Source organism: Podarcis raffonei, chromosome 11 (assembly GCF_027172205.1).
Source record: "Podarcis raffonei isolate rPodRaf1 chromosome 11, rPodRaf1.pri, whole genome shotgun sequence".
In the NCBI taxonomy this organism is placed as follows: Eukaryota; Metazoa; Chordata; class Lepidosauria; order Squamata; family Lacertidae; genus Podarcis; species Podarcis raffonei.
Genome location: NC_070612.1, coordinates 18,775,954 through 18,797,181, shown reverse-complemented (window position 1 = coordinate 18,797,181; position 21,228 = coordinate 18,775,954).

The window sequence follows — 21,228 nt, the reverse complement described above, 5'->3', positions numbered from 1 at the left end:
TTTCCAATAGTCCATATTATATAAACAGTGGTACCTCTGGATGTGAACGGGATCCATTCCGGAGCCCCGTTCGCATCCTGAGTAGAATGTAACACACAACTACGTGTCTGCGGGTTGCATTTCACCACTTCTGCGCATGCGAGTGACGTCATTTTGAGCATCTGTGCATGCACGAGTGGCAAAACCTGAAAGTAACGCACTCCGTTACTTCTGGATCACCACAGAGAGCAACCCGAAAATACTTAACATGAAGCTACTTCAACCCGAGGTATGACTGTAAAACCATTATAGTTCTTGCTACACTACGAGTGTTAGTGCAATCCTGCTATGTTTTCATTTGCTTACAGTGGTATACAAGATAAAAGAAACACTTCTCTTTATCGACTCCTCTCTGTGGAAGCATCTCACAATCCCAACCCTCCCTCCCAACTTTGGAACCGGAGAGGTAGCCTGGGTTGCTGTCCAGCTGGTGGAACGATCTCTGCCTGTCTCTGCCGCTTCAAAGAGAGCTTATGCTGAAGTGGTTAGACTGTTGTACTAGGACCTGGGATGTCAGGGTCTGAATCCCCACTCAGCCATTAAGCTCAGTAGATGACCATAGGCCAGTCCCAAGCTCTCAGGCTAACCAACCTCACAGGGTTGTTGTGAGGATAAAATGGGGGCAGGTGGAACCATGTACACCAGTTTGAGCTCCTTGGAGGAGCAGGTGGTATATACTGTACTTTTCCGTGTATAACACTAGGGCTTTTTTTTACTTAAAAATAAGGTTAAAAATCTGGGGGCATCTTATACACGGATAGTGCATATGCCCATTTTATAAATTTGGGGTTCCCCAAAGTAGGGGGTGTCTTATACATGGGGGCATCTTATACACAGAAAAATACGGTAAATGTCGGGGGGAAATGAAATGAAATGATGAGAAGAAGGCTGGCTGGGAAGAGGTCAGCACCACACTCCCCAATGGTTGTTTCAAACTAAGTTCTCACCATAGAACCATTAGCATTCATAGGCCTGAATTAGCCCTGTCCATTATTTTCAAGAGGTCTGGCATTGAGTACAACCCCAAGATCGCATAATTCAGGTCAGAAAGTGAAGGCACTCTTTCCAGTAAGTGGACCCGAGGTCATTTAGGACTTAGACAATTATATGAAATAGCAAATGAAACGTTGCAAGGCAAAGTTATGGATTTCCAAAGTGGGGTGGCTCTAGCCAATATGAGGCAAGTGTTTTCCGTACAGCTGATAATTATAAAAAGTCAGCTCAAGAAGAAGGCTTATAAAAAGTTCTTATTGGAATTCTTCACACTTGCAGTTTATTTGACTGGATGAGAAAAACAGAGGTTCCTGGTTCTTTTGCTCGATGTAGGCTTTACTGTTATTGATGCACGTAACAGTTTATTGAAACATTTTTTTCCTTCTGAGTCATGCTGAAAGGGAGGGTCCTCGCTGACAGAGGGAATATATGCAGCAGATGCCTTTATCTATAATATGCAAAGATTCCACACGTTTGTTCGGCCAGCGCATTGCAAAAGGTCAAAAGGTGTTGGAACCTTTTCAATGGCTGCATCCATTTAAAGCACATAAGACAGGCACACACCAAAAAACCTGGGAACTGTAGTTTGTTAAGGATGCTGGGACGTGCAGCTCTGTGTGGGGTAAACTACAATTCCCAGATTTGTGTGTGTGTGCGCGCGCTTTAAAACAACACTGTCAACATCAGACAGTGTGGATATAGAAGAAACAATATTGGAGACCACTGATGTCACTGATGTTTGCATTTAGTTTACCTGCTCCGAAATATGAATTTCCCTGCCTTGTAACATCTAGTTCATTTAGGAAGCAAACTGCATCCTTGTTGGCGACCCCTGATCTAGCAGAATTAGCTCCTTTGGAGGCTGATTGGATGATGTAAAGGCCCCTGCTCCCATTGACATTGCTTCTATCCTGCAAAGGCATCCATCCTAGATCTCCACAATCAGTAGTGCAGTGAGGTTATTTTAGATTCTTCATATACAAGAACATTCAAACAAAAACTAAAAGGGTAAAAAAGAGAAGGAGGAATCTAGAAAAATATAATTTGGAAAGACAATGTATGAGCTGACACTATTATGCATAAGTCTCAAGAACGTAGATAAATAAACACACACACACACACACACAGACAGAGGAAAGTGATGAGAAAAGTATCTTAGGAATAAGTATCTTAGAAAACTGGGGAGCATTAAGAACTACAGATACTATCCCTGAAAAGCTGTACACCTTATTTATTTATTTATCATTTATTTAGAGCATTTGTACATTACTCTTCAGCCAAAAAGACCCCCACAGTGGCTTAAATGAAATTTTAAAAAATGACACTCCCTACCTGCAGGTTTACATTTAAATACATACATACATACATACATACATACATACAACACACAAGGAAAAAGGGGCAAGGAAGGATGAGGAAAATAATGCTCAAAACTCAGGCACCAATTTCCAGACAGTTGTCCCTGTATTGACCAGCCGCCATGGTTCAGATGGAGCTGGGTGTTCAGCAAAGCTTTCTGTCTCTCCCACTGAGGCAGCTGGATGAAATGTCTGCCCCCAGATGAGAGCTGAGAGGAACCGGAGATGGCGTGTCTCAGAGGAGCCAATGGAGTTTGCTCTGCTTCTCCACTCTCCCACTGCTGTAAGTTTTGGTACTTAAAAAATAGTAATAATAAAGGGCAGGATATAAATCATTTAAATGAATAATAGCCCTTAATAACATTTCAGAACATGCATATACAGAGTTGTTGCCAACTGAAGCTTGTAATAATATCTTCTTTGAAAGCCCACTACTAAATTGGGGTCTTGTTCTTTTACCCCCATATCCAATCTGTAAAGTACTTTCTGCAAGTGCAGAAGGATTAAGAGTGCTTAGGCATTTTCACTTAGCTTCAAAAAATCCTAGTGCCAAACCAGCAGAGTTTAAAGAACTAATTGTGCATTTTGGGGCGTTAATTCAGTCACCACACTTGCGATGGAGGCATCGGTTTTCACAAAGCTTTTGGGATTGGTAGCCAACCTTCCAGGAACATGGCTGAGTTACTGAACAATTTCTTTTGCAGTGCGTCATCTAACTACCCTTTCAACTCCATTTACCGTACGTTGAGTTTCCCGACATATTTGAGATGCTTTTGGCTTGACGCTACAAAATCCAATTTTGTGTTCTCCGGCTTTTGGTTTGCGGTGAGTTGTACATATCGATGATGCCACCCGACAGGCAACATTGAAAAAAATAGGTCAGCACACTGAAGCTGACTGGAGTACATTCCTCCTCCGGTTTTTGCAATGAAATAATGTGGAAATAAGTTATACTGAAATTGATCGGTGGAACATTTTACCAAGTAAATATGCTTGGGATTAGGCCATCTGAAATTTAACTGCAGAAGAGAAAACTAAACATATATAGCACTATTACCATATTGGCCCGAATATGAGTCACACCTTTTCCCCAAATTCTGACCGTGAAAAGTTAAAGTGCAGCTTAAATTCACAACCTTACAAAAATTGGCTTTTACGATATTGCTGCTCAGTAAAACGAAACATTTGCCATTTACGGGTTTGAGTGCCTGCGGGATTTTAAGGGAGCAGCTTGTATTTAGGTACTGTCTTTCTTTCCCCCCTCCTTGAATTTTAAAGGTGCGGCTTATTTGCGGGTGCGGCTTATATTCGGGCCAATACGGTATAGCGCTTTAACAGCAGCTTTGATTGCTACATTTTAAATCACACACTATTTTAATTCTAGTGCATTGATATTTACCATTGTTAGCATCCTTCTGTCTTGAGAGACAATGGAGTGAACCTCCAGGGGTGAAGCCAAACAGGGGTGAAGCCAGGGTGTAAGCCAGGGCAATGTGTATGGAGGTTCTGAGCTGCCCAGTTGACTCTGGGACTTGTGGTGCAATAGAAAACAGAGTAATATGTTTGTTGCCAGCTTGGCTGCAGCAGTTGCTGGAAGGAGGTGTACAAGGCACTATCCAACTATCTTAGGGACTCCACTGGATTTGTGTAGGGTTTACACCTTAGCCTTTTCTTCTCCCAAAGATATCCTGCCAGGCAGCAGAGGTTTAGGATCAGAGTTTCCCTTCTTCTAGCCTCTAACTCACTGAGGGTTTGAGACTCATTGGCTATGCTCACCTGGTTCATCCCTTTTATTTTTCAAACATAAGGCCCCTGGACCTATGTGTCTGCAATTTGGCAGCCTTAATATGTTATTGAAGGGCTTCTGTGCCTGTAAATTTCATCTATTTTGGCCAAAAGGAGGAAAAGTTATAGCCATTTCTAGGTCCCTCATTAAAGGGACTGGAAAACACAGAACTTTTTGATGTTATAGGATTGCGATGTGCTCGATATTATATTCAGGTTCCTTCTAAGCCTGTGTTTTATATCTATATAATGGGATTCTGTAACAAGAGAGGCTGCTACAGTCGCCCAAGCAGTCTCTTTGCTAAATTAATGGCTCTAGACCAGTCTGCTAAGTATCTCTTTTCTTGACTTGCAAGTGATGGTTTCCATGCCCACCCCCCTTGGTTGGTGATGATGTCATCAGTGAGTATAAGAGAATGAGAGACCTGGTCTAATCTTGGTCTGGAGCTGGGAAAACACAGAAGCCTTGGTTGCTGTCTGTAGTGAATCCAAAGCTATGGCCTTGAAGGGCCCCCTAGAAACCTAACTGGTAAGCAACTTTTGTTGGAATGTCAATGCTGTGAGCCCTGCCATCTTACGCTCAGCCTGTAAGGATTAAAAAAACAACACATGTCATAAAGACACTGCAGTCTCCAGTGACCTTTAGTCCGAGGAAACCCAACCTGAAGTATGTTCTGGCACCCCAGGAATCTTTCAGTGCCCAAAGGCTGGGGCTGAATCTACACAGCTACATATAAAAAAAGTTATGAAAAGAAACTCTATAAAAGCTTGCAGTGGAAATTATCATTGACTTCAGATTTCTGCTCTACAGCACCATCTGTTTCCACATTGTTATAGCACATTTATAATGTTTTAACTGATGAGTGTAGCTGAGTGATGTTCATAACAGTTCTCAACAGAGATTCTCAGAGCCTGAAACATAAGAGTGAAGAGAATGAAGCATAGGGCAACTCAAAAAACACAGAAAGCAAATCTGGGGCACATGTGCACCCACAACATGGGTATCTTTCGTGTTGTATGTGAGAGTTAACTTAGCTAGAAAGACAACTGATAAATTGTACTAAATGAATGAAGAAACTGAAACAGGGTTCCTGATTTTGCAGGGAGTTTGGGGAAAGCCATAGTTCAGTGACAGAGTATCAGCCCTGCATTTAGAAAGTCCCAAATTCAATCCCTGACATCTTTGGGTAGGCCTGTCTAAAACCATTGAGAGCCACTGCCGATCAAAGAAAAAGAGGGAACATTCTATCATATGTGGTGGGAATGCTAAAAGGTGAAATGCTTCTGGGAGATGATATATAATGAGTTGGGAAAAAATGTTGAAATATACATATATTAAGAAACCAGAAGCATTTCTACTGGGCATTGTGGGAAGTGATATAAATAGAAAGGAATGTAAGCTTTTTTTATATGCAGCAACAGCAGCTAGAATACTACTGGCCCAAAAATGGAAACAAGAAGAAGTGCCGACGATTGAAGAATGGAGGATGAAGTTAATGGACTATGCAGAATTAGACAAATTAACAGGAAGGATCCGAAACCGACGGGACCAGAAATTTACCGAAGACTGGAGTAAATTTACGAACTATTTGAAAAGTATTTGTGATGACCAGACGACGTTTGTAGGTTTGCAAGAAGTTCTGTGAGGAGTATTATTGGAAGTATTGTAAAAATGGAGAAGGGGTGATGATATGTTAAGAGATGTAAAGACAATATAAAGTTAAGAAATGCATAAGAAGTGGTTAAGATGGAGGATCATCAGAGGTGCTGATGGAAGTCCACTAAGACTGTATTTGTAATAAACTGTGCGGTATGTTTTATAATTTATATGCTAAAATTAATAAAAATGTATTTTTTTAAAAAAAAAAAAGAGAGCCACTGCCGATCAGTGCAGACAATGCTGAATTACATGGACCAGTGGCTCTGACTCAGGACAGGGCAGCTCCCTATGTTACTATGTTTGTACTTCTGAATGGGGCAGAAGGCAGAACATGTGAAAATATCAAAAGGGGAGCTGATCACTTTGACCAACAGTGGAAGTTCAAACCAGTTCAGTTCTTGAACTTCATTTTTTTGTCCCATTTCACATCAGATATATAGTCTGTCATCAGTTCTCCCTCAAAGAGTTAGAGTTTTATTTCCTCCTCGTATCTCCAGGCTCTTCTTATATAACATCACACAGTAGCGTAGAGATTGGTTGTGTGCCCACAGGGAGGAAACAGTTGAACTATATATCAAGCTAAACTGTACCTGTTTTGTACTTCTTTAAACTGATTACAAAATAAGCCTGCCAAGTATTCCTCCCAGGTCAAATTAAAGTATTCTTCATGAGGTGGAAGAAAGGAAGGAAATAGAAAAGACAAGGGTGGGAAAATGAAATAAAGAGGGTTTAATAGTTCCTGGTTCTTATTCTTAGAATTTGATTGTTTAGCTAACCTGAGTTATGAGCTTTGCAGGAGAACATTTTGCCCAGCAACAAAAATATGTCTTGTGTCTTTGCCCCACTCCTCATTCCTGTCTCAGGGTACTGATAATGAAACTACCAGAAGAACAATTCCAAGATTATCGTATCATATCGTAATTATGAACGGTTGACAAGTTAGAATCTTCCATGCTGAAACAAACATTCTGAGTTTGTGTGGTGTGTGAATCAACATGATGAGTGATCTTGAAAAAGTTGGAAGTTATTTCTGGCCGGTTTGAGTTATTTCAGATAACCATCTCCATCGTGTCTAGAACGTGATCCAAAATGTTACTGGAATATATCCAAACCTATTTAGTGGAGAAGTCACAACAGGCTTGGTAACAAAATAATTCACAGATGAGCTAAGAAGGATAGTAAGAAGTTTTCTGCAGTTTTCTGCTACTGGAGAAATTCCCTCCCTCCATCAGCAATGGGAGAATTCCCTGTTTTAGAGGTGGTGGTATAGTGGTTAGAGCATGGGTAGGCAACCTAAGGCCCGGGGGCTGGATCCGGCCCAATCGCCTTCTCAATCCAGCCCACAGACAGTCCAGGAATCAGCGTGTTTTTACATGAGTAGAATGTGTCCTTTTATTTAAAATGCATCTCTGGGTTATTTGTGGGGCATAGGAATTCATTCATTCCCCCCCCCAAATATATTTTAAATGTGTTATAACACTGTGACACTAGATGGCGCTGTAGAGTTCTGTCTTTCGCCAACATGACTTCCCATTATGAGGTTTATAATGTGTTTTCCTGAAATGTTTTTTGATGTGTCTAGATCCAGCCCAGGGTTCAAATCCCCATGACGCAGTGACCTTGGGCCAGTCATCAACTCTCAGCCTAACCTACATCACAGTGTTGTTGCAAGGATAAAATGGGTAGGGAGAGAACCATCTTGAGCTCCTTGGGTGGGATAGAATTTATTATTATTATTATTATTATTATTATTATTATTATTATGTTTATATTTATTATTCTATTTATTATTATCATCATCATCGTTGTAATTAATTTATTAATCACATTCGATTCAATGCGATTTGCACATAAGATAATTGAAAGCTGTAAAAAACACAGAAACATCCAATACATTTTAAACAAGTTTAAAACACCAGTTTGCCTTCAGCCGTAGCCCAGACTGCCATTTCAGGCATTGACGAGGCTTGTTCTCAACAGGGCAGGGCAAATATGTTTCTAATAACACACCTTGACCAAAAAGACAAAAACTTTCTTGCTTTATAAAACATTGCAGGACGTGCTGTTCCAGAGTAAATGAATGGAACAGTCAGGATAGAATTTCCAGCACTGTGTAATAGGGTAGAGGATCAAGGGAGACAATGTTTTCTGGGGGTAAGTGAGGACACATTGACACCATACATTTAAAGCAATATGATGCCAATTTCGTCAGGAATGGCTTTCCCCAAAGAATTCTGGGAGCTGTAGTTCGTTAAGGTGTTCAGATTTGTTAGGAAGCCCCAATTCCTCCCACAGAGCTACAATTCCCGAGTTTTCTAGGAAGATGATTCAATTATTAAACCACTGGGAATCTGCAGTTGTGCAGAGCTGAAGAGTGCAAGTGCAAGTCTCACTGCTGCTCATTCATTCAACATTGAACTATCCAGGCCTCGGGATGCTAGATCAGCATTATTGTGAGTAGTGCTAAGAGGGAAATGGTCTCTGTGTTTAACTTATCTGGAAATGCTTTTGGGTTCTGTTCCGAATCCCAGGATTAATCTTCAAACCTGAAAGAAAGCAACAGAACGTTCCCGGGAGGGAAACGCTTTCAAAGCCACAGCATTATTTTATTTTGTGTTTTAGTCCTATCTTTTTCTCTCTCTCTTGTGAACAGCCCTGACATCTTCAGAAGAAGGGCAGTATATAAATTTAATTAATTAACAAAAACAACATTATACACACATTAGCAATGCCGACTTGAATTTTCCATATGCAATTATTATTGTGAGCAATGCATAGATTCCAAACAGTGCTTGAAAAGCCAGTTTAAATCTGTATGTGATTAAAATAAATAAATAAATGCCAGCAGCTACTATCTTTCCCTTGAGGGAAAAACCCTTTCTTTAGTCAGGGAGTGCAACATTCCTCTGACATCCAGAGACTTGCCAGTGCTTAATGACAGCCTAAATACAAGAATAATTTGACACTGTGAAGTAGATTTCCTCTTCTGGCTTGCAACGTTCTGTACAATAATATGTTGAGGCTGCAAGATGAGACAAGATAATGTACGGGGGAATTAATCAAATAATGATAATAAGCAGCAACCTCCAGCGCTACTGTATCCAAAACTTCTGCCTTTTATTTTCCTTTCCCTTTTGGCTCAGAACAAGTTTCTTGCGTCCTTGCCAGATGCTCTCAGATTGCTGAAAAATGTGAAGGAGGCTCTAACACAGGCATAGGCAAATTATGGCCTTCCAGATGTTTGGGACTACAATTCCCATCATCCCTGACCTCTGGTCCTGTTAGCTAGGGATGATGGAAATTGCAGTCCCAAACATCTGGAGGGCCCGAGTTTTCCTATGGCTGCTCTGACATATAGGAAAGCAAAAAATCACCTTAGGCTATATTAGTCCTGAATATTCTCCCTCAACCACTTTGGGGGTGGGGCGCGGGGATTCCCCTGTAAAAACTGGGAGGAATTTTTGGTGACTTTCGGGGGATGTGTGTGTGTGTGTGTGTGTGTGTGTGTGAAACTGAAAAAATATCAGGGTGAAGGACTTGCTTGCCATTATAAGAGGCAACAGGAGAGGGTGCTTCACTCTTCCCCCCCTTAAAACAGCAGCCAGGAATCTCTAGCCCAGAGGCTTAATTACATCCACCAGTCCCATGAGGCTGTCTTGGCCAAATTGCACCCACCTTTCACTAACCTGCTATCTTTTTACACCAGGCACAGGATACGTAAAGCCGTGACTGCAAATAAGCAACCAAGGATCTGACAGTGTGCTTCCAATTCTTCCTCTCCAGCCATGGCTCTTATCTGGCACTGTTTACATTTGGGTAGACATCGACTTCACCCAGGAGCTTGCAAATGGTGCCAAATTAAACAGCACCAAATGCAAGCCATGCCTGAAGAGGAGCAACTGAGAGTGTGCTGTAAGCCATGTGCTCTCAGTTTTTGCTTTCTACTTCCTCTTCTTTGGCAATCACTCTTGGCCGAGTAAGATTGCCTTTCATGAATGTGGTCTTAACAGTGTGTCCGTAAGTTGCTGTGGAGGCCAATGCTGGATCCACACGTCCTTCCACAGTGGGGACATAGGTTTCTGGGTGGGAGTTGATCACGATGAGGATTTGCCAAACATGCCTTCTCCTTAGCTCGTTTCTCCCTTTCATCCTGAGTTCCCGCTTCTTCAAAGTCCATGACACCTTTGGTGAAGGCTGTTCTCCAATTGGAACCCTCGCAGGCCAGTGAGTCCCAGTCGTTAGTGTTTAGACTACATTTGCCAAGGTTTGCCTTGAGTCTTTAAACCTCTTTTGTTGTCCACTGGCATTATGCTTACCATTCTTAAGTTGGGAATAGAGGAGTTGCTTTGGAAGACAATAACCACACATGACCAGTCCAACAAAACTGATGTTGAATAATCATTGCTTCAAAACCGGTGATCTCTGCTTCTTCCAGACACTGTTCTTTTACATCCTGCCTCACATTAGGCGCTGGTTGAATTTGGTGCCCAATGCAAGTCTGCAGCTTTCAGCAGGGATCAGGTCCATGCCTGGCGCCATATGATCTCAGGTGATTGACAGGTGGGCATCACCCACATGTTGATGTGGCTCACAAGAGATTGGTCACTTTGGGATCCGGCCGTCTGACCCAAAAGTGGCTCTCCGCCCCCTGCTTTAAACAACCAACTGAAAGCTTTGCCACCACTTCAAGCGGTGGTGAGGCTACAATTGGTACAGGAATCTGCCTGGCAGAATTTCCCTTTCACACCGAATGGACCAAAGAGAATGAAGCTATATGATAATGTAGTGTCATCCTTGTTGATACTGGCAGGGAGGAAAAAAACGTAAAAACAGCCTCCCCATTGGTCATTGCAAGGCCAGTCTTATGTTCATAGGGATTTGATTGTCTTGGTCTATAATTCTAAAGCCCTTAATCTACTTTCTCAGGGTTCTTCATTTTTAAACTGGATTTTTGAACGCAGGACTTCCAGGGCACATGGACACCCTATAAATGATGGAAGTAGTTATCCTCAACAATCCGTATCAAAATACAACAAATGACTTGCCTTTTTTGTGTGTGATCTCAACTCCCCCGCTGTTCGTTTCTGCTTCCAGCTTTCCTTCATTTTCTCCTCCACGCTGATGTTTAAAGCAACCAATCCCGTGTGAATCCAGCTCAGCAATGACATTTCTGTTTCAGATAAGCAAAGTATCAAAGGGGGAACCCCAAAGGACTAGGATCTAGTTGTTCTTATTCTGAATGTGCCCAGAGTGGTCAGAGAGGTCACCAGTTTCAAGGCAAAAACATACCATACATGGCCCATCAATAATAATTCAGTCATGTCTTGACAGAAAACCAAGATGTTGGCCTGGGGAGTCAAAGGTCACTTTGAAAACTTATGTTCTCAGCATCTGAATAGTTGGCATGAGGTTTTCTACCAGTGAAGACTCTGCTTGCTTCAAGACACACATTTTGCGTTACATATAGTTACTGTGTATGGAGGGCTGCATAATTTTCATGCAAATTTGGTGCCGGGTAAATCCCTTTCTGTTTCCATGCATTAGTATGGTGGGTGGGAACTAATTCTTTAACCCTAATAAATGAAGCAACATAATTGCTGTTATTTGGAAGTTGTGGAAAAGGTGAATGATTAAACCATAAACCACAGTCACATAGGCCTGAATTCAATTATTCAACTGAGCTGAAAATTAGGGTTCTGTTACTGGAATGCAGAGGGAATCATTTTCCCCAATTCCAGGCCACTTGCAGAACCCAAGAACACACATACACACACCATGGTCCATACTGCACAGCTGTGCTATTTTAAGTCAGAGGGCAAGGGGTTCAGCTGCTAGCCCCTTTTGAGGATACCCTGAGGGCACAGCCCAAAACCATCTTCCAAGAGGGTTGGGAGAACTCCCTGTGTCTCATTGTGCTTCCCTGCAGGTTGGAGAAGCTGGAGTATAGCCCTGAGACCTCTATCTCCAAGGCCACTGCATCCCTCTTCACCTCCTTTGATTACTTCCCCTTGGCTATTTAAGCTAGTGAGAGCCTGTGTGGTATAGTGGTTAAGAGCGGTAGACTCGTAATCTGGGGAACCAGGTTCACGTCTCCGCTCCTCCACATGCAGCTGCTGGGTGACCTTGGGCCAGTCACACTTCTTTGAAGTCTCTCAGCCCCACTCACCTCACAGTGTGTTTGTTGTGGGGGAGGAAGGGAAAGGAGATTGTGAGCCGCTTTGAGACTCCTTCGGGTAGTGATAAAGCGGGATATCAAATCCAAACTCTTCTTCTTTTCTACAAGAGCCTTCCATTAGGGCTTGGTGGTAGCAGCTGTTCCCTGCCCTGCTGCAGATTGGACTGGCTGAGTTGCATCAGTACTGGCTCCGGGGGCCACTTTAAAGGGCCAGACATGACAGAAGCAACTCCGCTCCGTGTGATCCTGGGCATATATTCACATTGGCCTCCTGTTTCCAGTAGTGGACAGGCGGATGCTTTGTGAAACTAGGGCTGCCATATGTCTGGAATTTCCCAGACATACCTGGAATACTCCATGTCAGAAGCAGTGTCTGGGCGAAAATTGCAAAAACCGTCCGGGAAAATCCGGACGTATGGCAGCCCATGTCATTTTGGAGATTTTCCTTAAAAACAAGTCAAAAATTTTTCTATTTTTTAAAAAATTGCCAAAACAACTTAGCCCCACACCCCGTAGGTTCACTGTTTGAAATACTGCAACCCTATGATGATCAAACTCTTCCCTCCTCATTGGTCTGCAGCACCGGAACATGGAAATTTCATTTACTTATCATGGTTGATAAGCATTATAGACTCCATGAATTTGTTTGAATGGGTACAATCTGCCAAGGATCCCTGAGACACACTATTGTTATGTGAAGGTGTTCATTCATGTCCTTGTGTGACTCTCAGTCCTTGCACATGTAACTTCCAAAGGAGACACTCCCTGCCCTCTAAATCTGTCTTCTGATGCGAAGCCATATTTTTGCAAATTACTTTTTAACAGTCCCACACCAAATATATCATCTAATTTTCCATTAGGCCCAATGCTTTTAACGCCCTTCAATGCCCCCAAGGAGTCAATCAGATTGTAAGCAGGGGCATGTTTCCTGCTGATGAAAAGGATTTGGAGGACAAAATGATATCCTCTGGATTAATTTGTTAGTCATTGTTAAAATGAAAGGGAGACTGCTGAGCCCAGAAATCTACATAATTGGGAGATTCCCAATTGCAGGATTTTATGATGGTTATTTAAAAGATTAGCCCTTCCCCTTTACTCCCAAGGGTATCAACAGTCTTGGGAACTTATCCTAAACAAAGCTACGTTGAAACAAATGGGAGTTGTGCATGAGCTTCATGCTCCCATCCATAAATTTGGATGGATTCTTTCTCCAACAGCAGTTAGCCAGTTAGTACTTTTGGAAAGTCACAAACAAGGGAAACATTTAATCACTCTTGACTATTAGATATTAACCAATCCACAGTGAATCAGTCTATGGTGTATGATGTCTATGGTGTACATGCTGGACTTGATTCGTATGTTAGGATGTAACCAGTAAATAAATTTGTTACAAACATTACCATTCAGCCTGTTGCGCTCTATATTTTGTAACCATTGCATCTGCGTAGCAAGGTATTGTATATGTTTTGACCCTAGCAGCTGCAGCCATGATCACCACCATCTTTGGGGACAAGCACCAGCATATCTTCCTCCCTGAGCTAGGCACTGGCGGCACTGGCAGAGGAAATAGGGGCATTCCAGGATCATATCAGAAGTGAGAATGGCTTTTGTAATTCTGGGGCTGCCCCTGGATGGTATATATCTGTATCCCCTCTCTCTCTCTCTCTCTCTCTCTCTCTCTCTCTCTCTCTCTCTCTCTCTCACACACACACACACACACACACACACACACACACACCCTTTTCTTCACAGGAAGCTTCGTGTAAACTTTGATAATTGTATAGTATGATTCATAGCAGCTTTTGCATGGAGACTGCATACATTACTGAAGGCACTGCAAAAGAGGGGGGCAGTTCTTCCTTTTGGGATAATGTAAGAATAGGCATCATTAGCAACTCCAGTCCAAGGAAGGAGAGATGATAGAAGGGCATGCCTTTTGCCCAGAAGAGGAAAGCACATTTTAGTCACTTGTCTCCAACCTATGACATGAAATGTCTTGCTTCAGACATGAAAGAGGTATAACTTGGCACTGAAAAAATGTTTCCTTGCTAATAATAATAATAATAATAATAATAATAATAATAATAATAATTTATTATTTGTACCCCGCCCATCTGGCTGGGTTTCCCCAGCCACTCTGGGCGGCTTCCAACAAAGATGAAAAATACACTAAAATGTCACATATTAAAAACTTCCCTGAACATTCAGATATCTTCTGAATGTCAGGTAGTTGTTTATCGCTTTGACATCTGATGGGAGGGCGTTCCACAGGGCGGGGTACTGAAATTGCTTATCCCTGTGAAGTTTCCAAACTGTCATTCCTCTACTATGAATGGCAATTGACTGTGTATGGATCCCGTCCTATAGCTATACTGACCACTGACCGTTATATCCAGTCATGGACAACTTTGGGGTTGCGGCACTCATCTCGCTTTACTGGCCGAGGGAGCTGGCATACAGCTTGTGGGTCATGTGGCCAGCATGACTAAGCCACTTCTGGCAAACCAGAGCAGCACACAGAAATGCCATTTACCTTCCCGCTAGAGTGGTACCTATTTATCTACTTGCACTTTGACATGCTTTTGAACTGCTAGGTTGGCAGGAGCAGGGACCGAGCAACAGGAGCTCACCCCGTCGCGGGGATTCGAACCGCCGACCTTCTGATCGGCAAGTCCTAGGCTCTGTGGTTTAACTCACAGTGCCACCTGCATCTACAACACAAATGCAGACCTTCCAAGCATCCCTATTTTCCAGGGACATCCCTGATTTAGAGAAGCCGTCTCAGTTTCTGATTTGATCCCAGAATGTCTCGCTTTTCCTTAGGATGTCCCTATTTTCATTGGAGAAATGTTGGAGGGTATGGAGTTATCCAACCCTCAAGTCGTCTGAAGGCAATCCTGTATAGGGAAGTGTTTTCTATGTTTAATGTTTTATTATGTTTCTTTTATTTGTTGGAAGCTTCCCAGAGTGGCTGGGGCAACTCAGTAAGATATGTGGGGTATAAAAATATAACTATCATTATGGAATGGGACATCCCAATTTTCATCAGAGAAATGTTGGGGGGTATGCAAATGGCGGCCTAAGATGAGAATCTCCTAGATGGAGCATAGAGCTATGAACCGCTCTGCATCTCTGAGGCCTCAAAGGGAGGCATGAGGGTGTTACAGGGCACAGAAATCCTGACAAAAACTATCAGAGTCATATCTGCTTCAGAAAGCTGTTCCTGTGGCCTGAAATCCTTTTCCCGGTGAAATTTCCTGATGAAATCCTTTTCCGTCTTCTTTATGGGTCAATTTAAAACAATATCTTTGCAATACCTCAAGGATCACTACTGGAAAATTCAAACTGAATAGCTGAGTTCAACAAATTTAGGTTGCATGATATATATTATTGTTCAATTTACAATCTAAGGAGAAAAGCATTAAGACTATGCTTGTGCACTGAGTCACTTTTGATGGTTCTCTGAAGTTTACTTTCCTGTTATTAAATTAAGAAGAAATGTGTTCACAAAGGAGGTGGAATAATTTACTCTGTCTTTCTCATTACAGATTGCAAACACATGCATTTGATAATGATCTAGGCCTGTTGCTTGACGATTTACATTGTCGGAATCTGTTTTTTTAAAATATCTTGACGTGCATGCATGTTTGCTACCCACATTAAGGTTTGCTATGGGGCATGGGGGAAAAGATTTAGAAGAGGGAAAGAAACGTATGAAGTGAGACATCACTCAAAGACAATCTAGCTACAATCATAATAGCATCACATCAAGAACGCACATTTGCAGCATCTTTATCAATATGCACATCCCTGCTGGTAACAAATCAGGAGAAATAATATGAGGGAATTGAAAGTGGTATATGGTATCAGTTCAGGGGCATTACAATCGTACCTTGGTTTTTGAACAGAATGCGTTCTGGAAGTCCATTCAACTTCTGAAACATTCAAAAATGAAGGTGTGGCTTTCGATTGGCTGCAGGAGCATCCTGCAGCCAATCGGAAGCCACGAAAGTCGCACCGGATGTTCGGATTCCAGGGCAAAGTTTGCAAACCGGAACACCCAGTTCTGGGTTTGCGACATTCGAGTTCCAAGTTGTTCATGAACTAAGTTGTTTGAGAACCAAGGTACGACTGTATATAGGATTAATTTTAAAAATCCTCCTAGGGAAAGCAGAATTCAGGAGACACATTCAGAATTCAGGAAGTTTGTTCATCGCTGTTTGATAAGGATGCACTTCTAATATGTGTTTTAAAAGTTGGATACCTTCAGAGATAGGGGACCTTCCTGGCCTTCCAGGGTGTCACTGGACTACAACTCCCATCATCCCTCACTATGCTGGCAGGGGCTGATGGGAGTTGGAAGTCCAAAAACATCTGACACATCAAAGGTTCCTCATTCTTAGGTTAACCATTAATTTGTCTTTGGGGACTTCCAGGTGACCTTCTTTATACAGTGTAGCATTCATCCTGATTTATTTACCAGGAGATTAGGTGGTGTTGGTTGTTTAATGAACGTTCTCTCCAGGTTGTTTGTGGGGAGTTTAACTAACATCATACCTATCAACTGTCCCGGAAAAACTGTGACATCCCATTTTTTTCCTATGAGAGCACAGCAACAATTTGGGGCGCCTTTCTCTTGTGCAATTTCAGGCCAAGAACTCGCACAGAAAAAAAGCATTTTTTTCCAAGTCCACAATCTCACACCATGCTCCAAAATGTGCATTTTTGTCATCATGCCCGAAAAAGCACTTTTCCTAGGTCCGTGATCTCACAAAGGTCATGTGACTCACATGGAATTCCAGGCCCAGAAGATGGTGTCCTGGATTTGAGCCACTGCCTTGGTGGGTATGTGACTTTGTCTCCAAGGAAGTGCTATCCCACACATCCCAGTGAATTTCCCCATCACTTGCCTGATTGTAAAAAGGCTGAACCTTTGGGGAAGTGGGTTTCTTGTCCAAGAGCTCCAAATCAGCGTCAGTTGTGCAACCTGAATATGCTGGAATGTGATTGAATCGCACCCAAAAATGGCTTGTCTGGAAAATCCTTTTTAACTGCAACGGGGAGAAAGATATGCTGATTCCAAAGCTATATTTCAATCAGTGTTTGGCACAATGCCTTTTTGGCCTCGCTTTTATTATGCAGGCTATTTGTGGAATATGGGAAATAAAAAGAAATTAGAGGAGAAATTTCCTCTTTTTTTTAAGAAGGAAGACATAAATGTGTCTAAAAATAGGGACTGTCAACACTAGGCTGTGTCGTTATGAATAAAGATTCATTACCTAGATTGCTTAAGGTGTTATTGTCAAGTTCTCAAAAGCTTTTTGTCAAGCATTCTCATTAAATTTTAACTTACAAGTGGTGTGTTTTGTCTCGGAAACAAGTTCCTGTTCCTTTACAAGCTTACATGATGATATCAGCAGATAGGGCAAGGAAAAACTGCACTCTTAGGCTTAAGAACACTAATTCAGACAGGCAATGGCCAGGCTCTAAAGGAAAACCAGTGTATCATAGCAACAATGGACCTCAGAATTGAAGAGGGGCCTTGCTAGGCCATTTAATCCAACCTCCTCCTGGATGCAGGAAATCGAGAGCTCACCAGCAGATTGGCTGTCCGATATCTTCTTTGATTTCTCCAGTGAGGAGGAGTCAACCACAGCTCTAGGTAATTGGTTCCATTGTCGTCAGCATTTTTGTCCTAAATTTTCTCCAGACTTTACTTCTGCAAACATTGACATTCTTCCAAGCCTGCTGGTTCTTCCCTCTGGTGCGCAAGGGGCATATAAATAATGGCACTTGCAGGCTGGACATCAGGAAAGGAAGAAAGGGTTTTCAACAAATATAGAAGTTTGCGTGTTTTTTAAAATTTCCGTTTCTTTAAAAGAGTTCTGTTCCGCTTTTCACAAAATGTATCAAAGCGATGTAAAGCACTGAAACCAAATCAAGCTCAATACGAAATATATAAATATACAAAAACATACAGTAGCTCAAGGATAAAAAATAAAATAAAAGGTGAGGTGGTTGATCAAGAGTCTGGAAATGCTTGGGCAAACAATTTTGTCTTTGACTACTGGCAGAAACACAGCACTGAATCTCTAAGAGGATATCTTCCATAGTGTGTGCCGCCACAGGGAAGGTCCTTTTCCTGCCTGGCATCAGATGAATCTGTTGTCGGTGTATTACTCTCTGGACCAGTGTTTTTCATCATGGCTTTGACATTAAATCCATTGGTGACCTGCTTCTTCAGGGTTTTGTTGTTTGTTTGTCACAGTGGCTCCTGCAGTTGTGGGGTCTCTCCCATTGTGAGGGCTTAAGTCCTCTCTCTCTGCTACCATCTAGCACACAGGGCCAGATTTAGGTTTGGCGAGGCCCTAAGCTACTGAAGGTAATGGGGCGCTTTATATGTCCATCTGTTCTTTGTCAACAACAAATTGTCACTGTTTTTCGTGTTGAATATATGCTATATGGTAATTTATGGACCTAATATGTCCACACACAGCACAAAACACTGCTGCTGTATGTAGGTTTTGTTTTATTTGTTTTTTATCTTATATTTTGGAATTGTACATCCAGTTCCCCCCTTTTAAATTCTTTGGGGGGCCCCAAGAGAGTGAGGCCCTAAGCTATAGCTTGTTTATAGGTAAACGTAAAGGGACCCCTTACCATTAAGTCCAGTCTTGGCCAACTCTGGGGTTGCGGCGCTCATCTCACTTTACTGGCCGAGGGAGCCGGCGTACAGCTTCCGGGTCATGTGGCCAGCATGACTAAGCCGCTTCTGGCGAACCAGAGCAGCACACAGAAACACCACTTACCTTCCCGCTGGAGCGGTATCTATTTATCTACTTGCACTTTGACATGCTTTCGAACTGCTAGGTTGGCAGGAGCAGGGACCGAGCAACAGGAGCTCACCCCGTCGCGGGGATTCGAACCACCGACCTTCTGATCGACAAGTCCTAGGCTCTGTGGTTTAACCCACAGCGCCACCCGCATCCCAAAGCTTGTTTAGCTTATACGTAAATCTGGCACTCGTCGCACAGCATGTGCATGTCACCAGCCCCCTCAATCGGGGGGGGGCAAGCTGGCACGCCTGCCTGAAGGTGAGGGTCAAATGCAGTTCTTCAGAATTCCCCTTGGCCCTCAGAACTTCCCCAGGCCACACCCTTTTCTGTGTCCACACACCCTCACTGGCCCTGCTCTGTACCCAATGTGTTTTTGCCTGGCTGGAATGTCTCATTGGACTCTGATTATTCATCTTGTTTGTTGGATGGGGGACAGAGAGGGACAGAACCATGCCTCATGCACTAAGGTAAAAATTATATTACTTGCTTTGCCCACTTTTCTTGCCTTCGACCTCACCCACCACTGTGATGTGGTCCTTAGAAGGTTACCTAGACTGAAAAGCATTCCTCATTTGCAGCTGGTCACCTCAATTCACCTTCTTCTGACATAAAGAGAAAATGACCACCAAGGGCAAAGGTTTCCAGTAAGTAAACTCAACTGCTCCATTTACTGTGATGGATCATCTGTTTATGTGTCTTGAGGTTTGATGTGTTAAACACGGCACATTATTCCAGAGAGGACGCAAAGTTCTTTCAAACAATACGTGAAGCATCTCGGCTTTTACCACAGAGAGAGAGAGACAGAACGAGAACACACGGAGCAGGCGAGCTAACAGGATAAAAAGATTGGATGTGAAAGTCCACCGTCTGCCAGGAAGGAGTCAAACCTAAAGCAAATAAGCAAAATGTGTCAGGGGGAAGCAGCTGATAAATCAAACCTCAAAGCAATCAGACTGTTCTGATACCTGAACAGAGAGCTGAGCTCATAATTTAATCCAGTATCTGGACTTTGGCCAATCACGTAGGTCTCCACAACATTTGACAGGTGAAAATAGGGGTGCCTCTCTTTCTCCTGTCAAAAATCACAATTCAAGTATCTCTTTCCCTATGACAGATGGCCGAAGGCAGTTTTTTGTGGGATTTTTTGTATTAGAGTACAGCAGTTGAGGATTTGAAAAAAGGTTATGTGTTTTTTTAAGGTTTTCTTTTTCTTAATCCTATGTTGCTCAGAAATGTTCAAAACTCCATATGGAACTAGACAATCTTAAATTGTAAGTTCTATCAGAGGCCTCTAATGTCTATTGAAGTACACAGGCAAGCACTGAAAAGACCAGTATGATGCTACAGAGTATATATACATATAAGAATACCTGCTAATAAATCATTTCTTAATTATTTTAAGGTAAGAAAGAGCACGAAGGAGACCCCTGCTCTCCCTGCCCTTCAAAAACACACAGATTATGCATTTTGGAGATTTAGATTTTCTAAATAAGTGCATTGCCCTAATGTGGATTATGGTGAAAAATAAAATGCCTTTACTTTCCCCACTAAAGCCAGTGGTCCTATTTGGCTCCAATTTGGCAGATGTAGTCCACTCTGGAGGAACTCCTGTGCCTGTCAATTCCATCCACTTTGGTCCAGAGGGGAAAGAGTTAAAGTCATTTCTCATTTCCCTATTACTGTGGAAGGGGAACACATAGCTTCATTTTACCCTCATTGTCTTGGAATCTGGAGCACGGATCACACAAAGCAACACAGATTGGAATTTTAAAATGTGCAGATACAAACATAAAAACTGGGGCTGGTGCAGACCCTCAGATATGCAGATGACAGGGCTGTGGCTAGACCACATAGGTCCACAACCCCATCACACATTCTTGGGAGGCACCTTAACCTCCCAAAGGGAGCTGAATTTGAAGTCTTTCTCTAGACCTTGCTGCATACACAGTCAACTGTGGCTTCTCTCCAGATATTTTCAAAGAAGCAGAAAGGATATTGGAAAGGAAGGTAGCATCCAAATCATGTGCAGAACAGAAACACAGGTGTTTTCCTCATTCTTCAACGTGCCAGATATTGATAGGTGTGTTCACAGCACAAACTAGGGGAAAACATAAGCTGAAATGGAACAGCATGACAGGAAAAGAATAATGAAATGGCTTGCTCCTAGTATATAGTCAGTGGACAAAATAAAAACACTATGTTACTCTAGGGATTAATTTCACTCCACTGTGACTTTCGGCCTGGAAAACCACCAACAGCAAACAAAATTGCAATTTATTTTTGAAGTGCCATGAAACAAACAGTCCTTACCTTTGTTCTTCCAAAAGACAGAAATGACAGTCCTCATTAGATAAAATTAGACACAGGCAATTATTCCTCGGG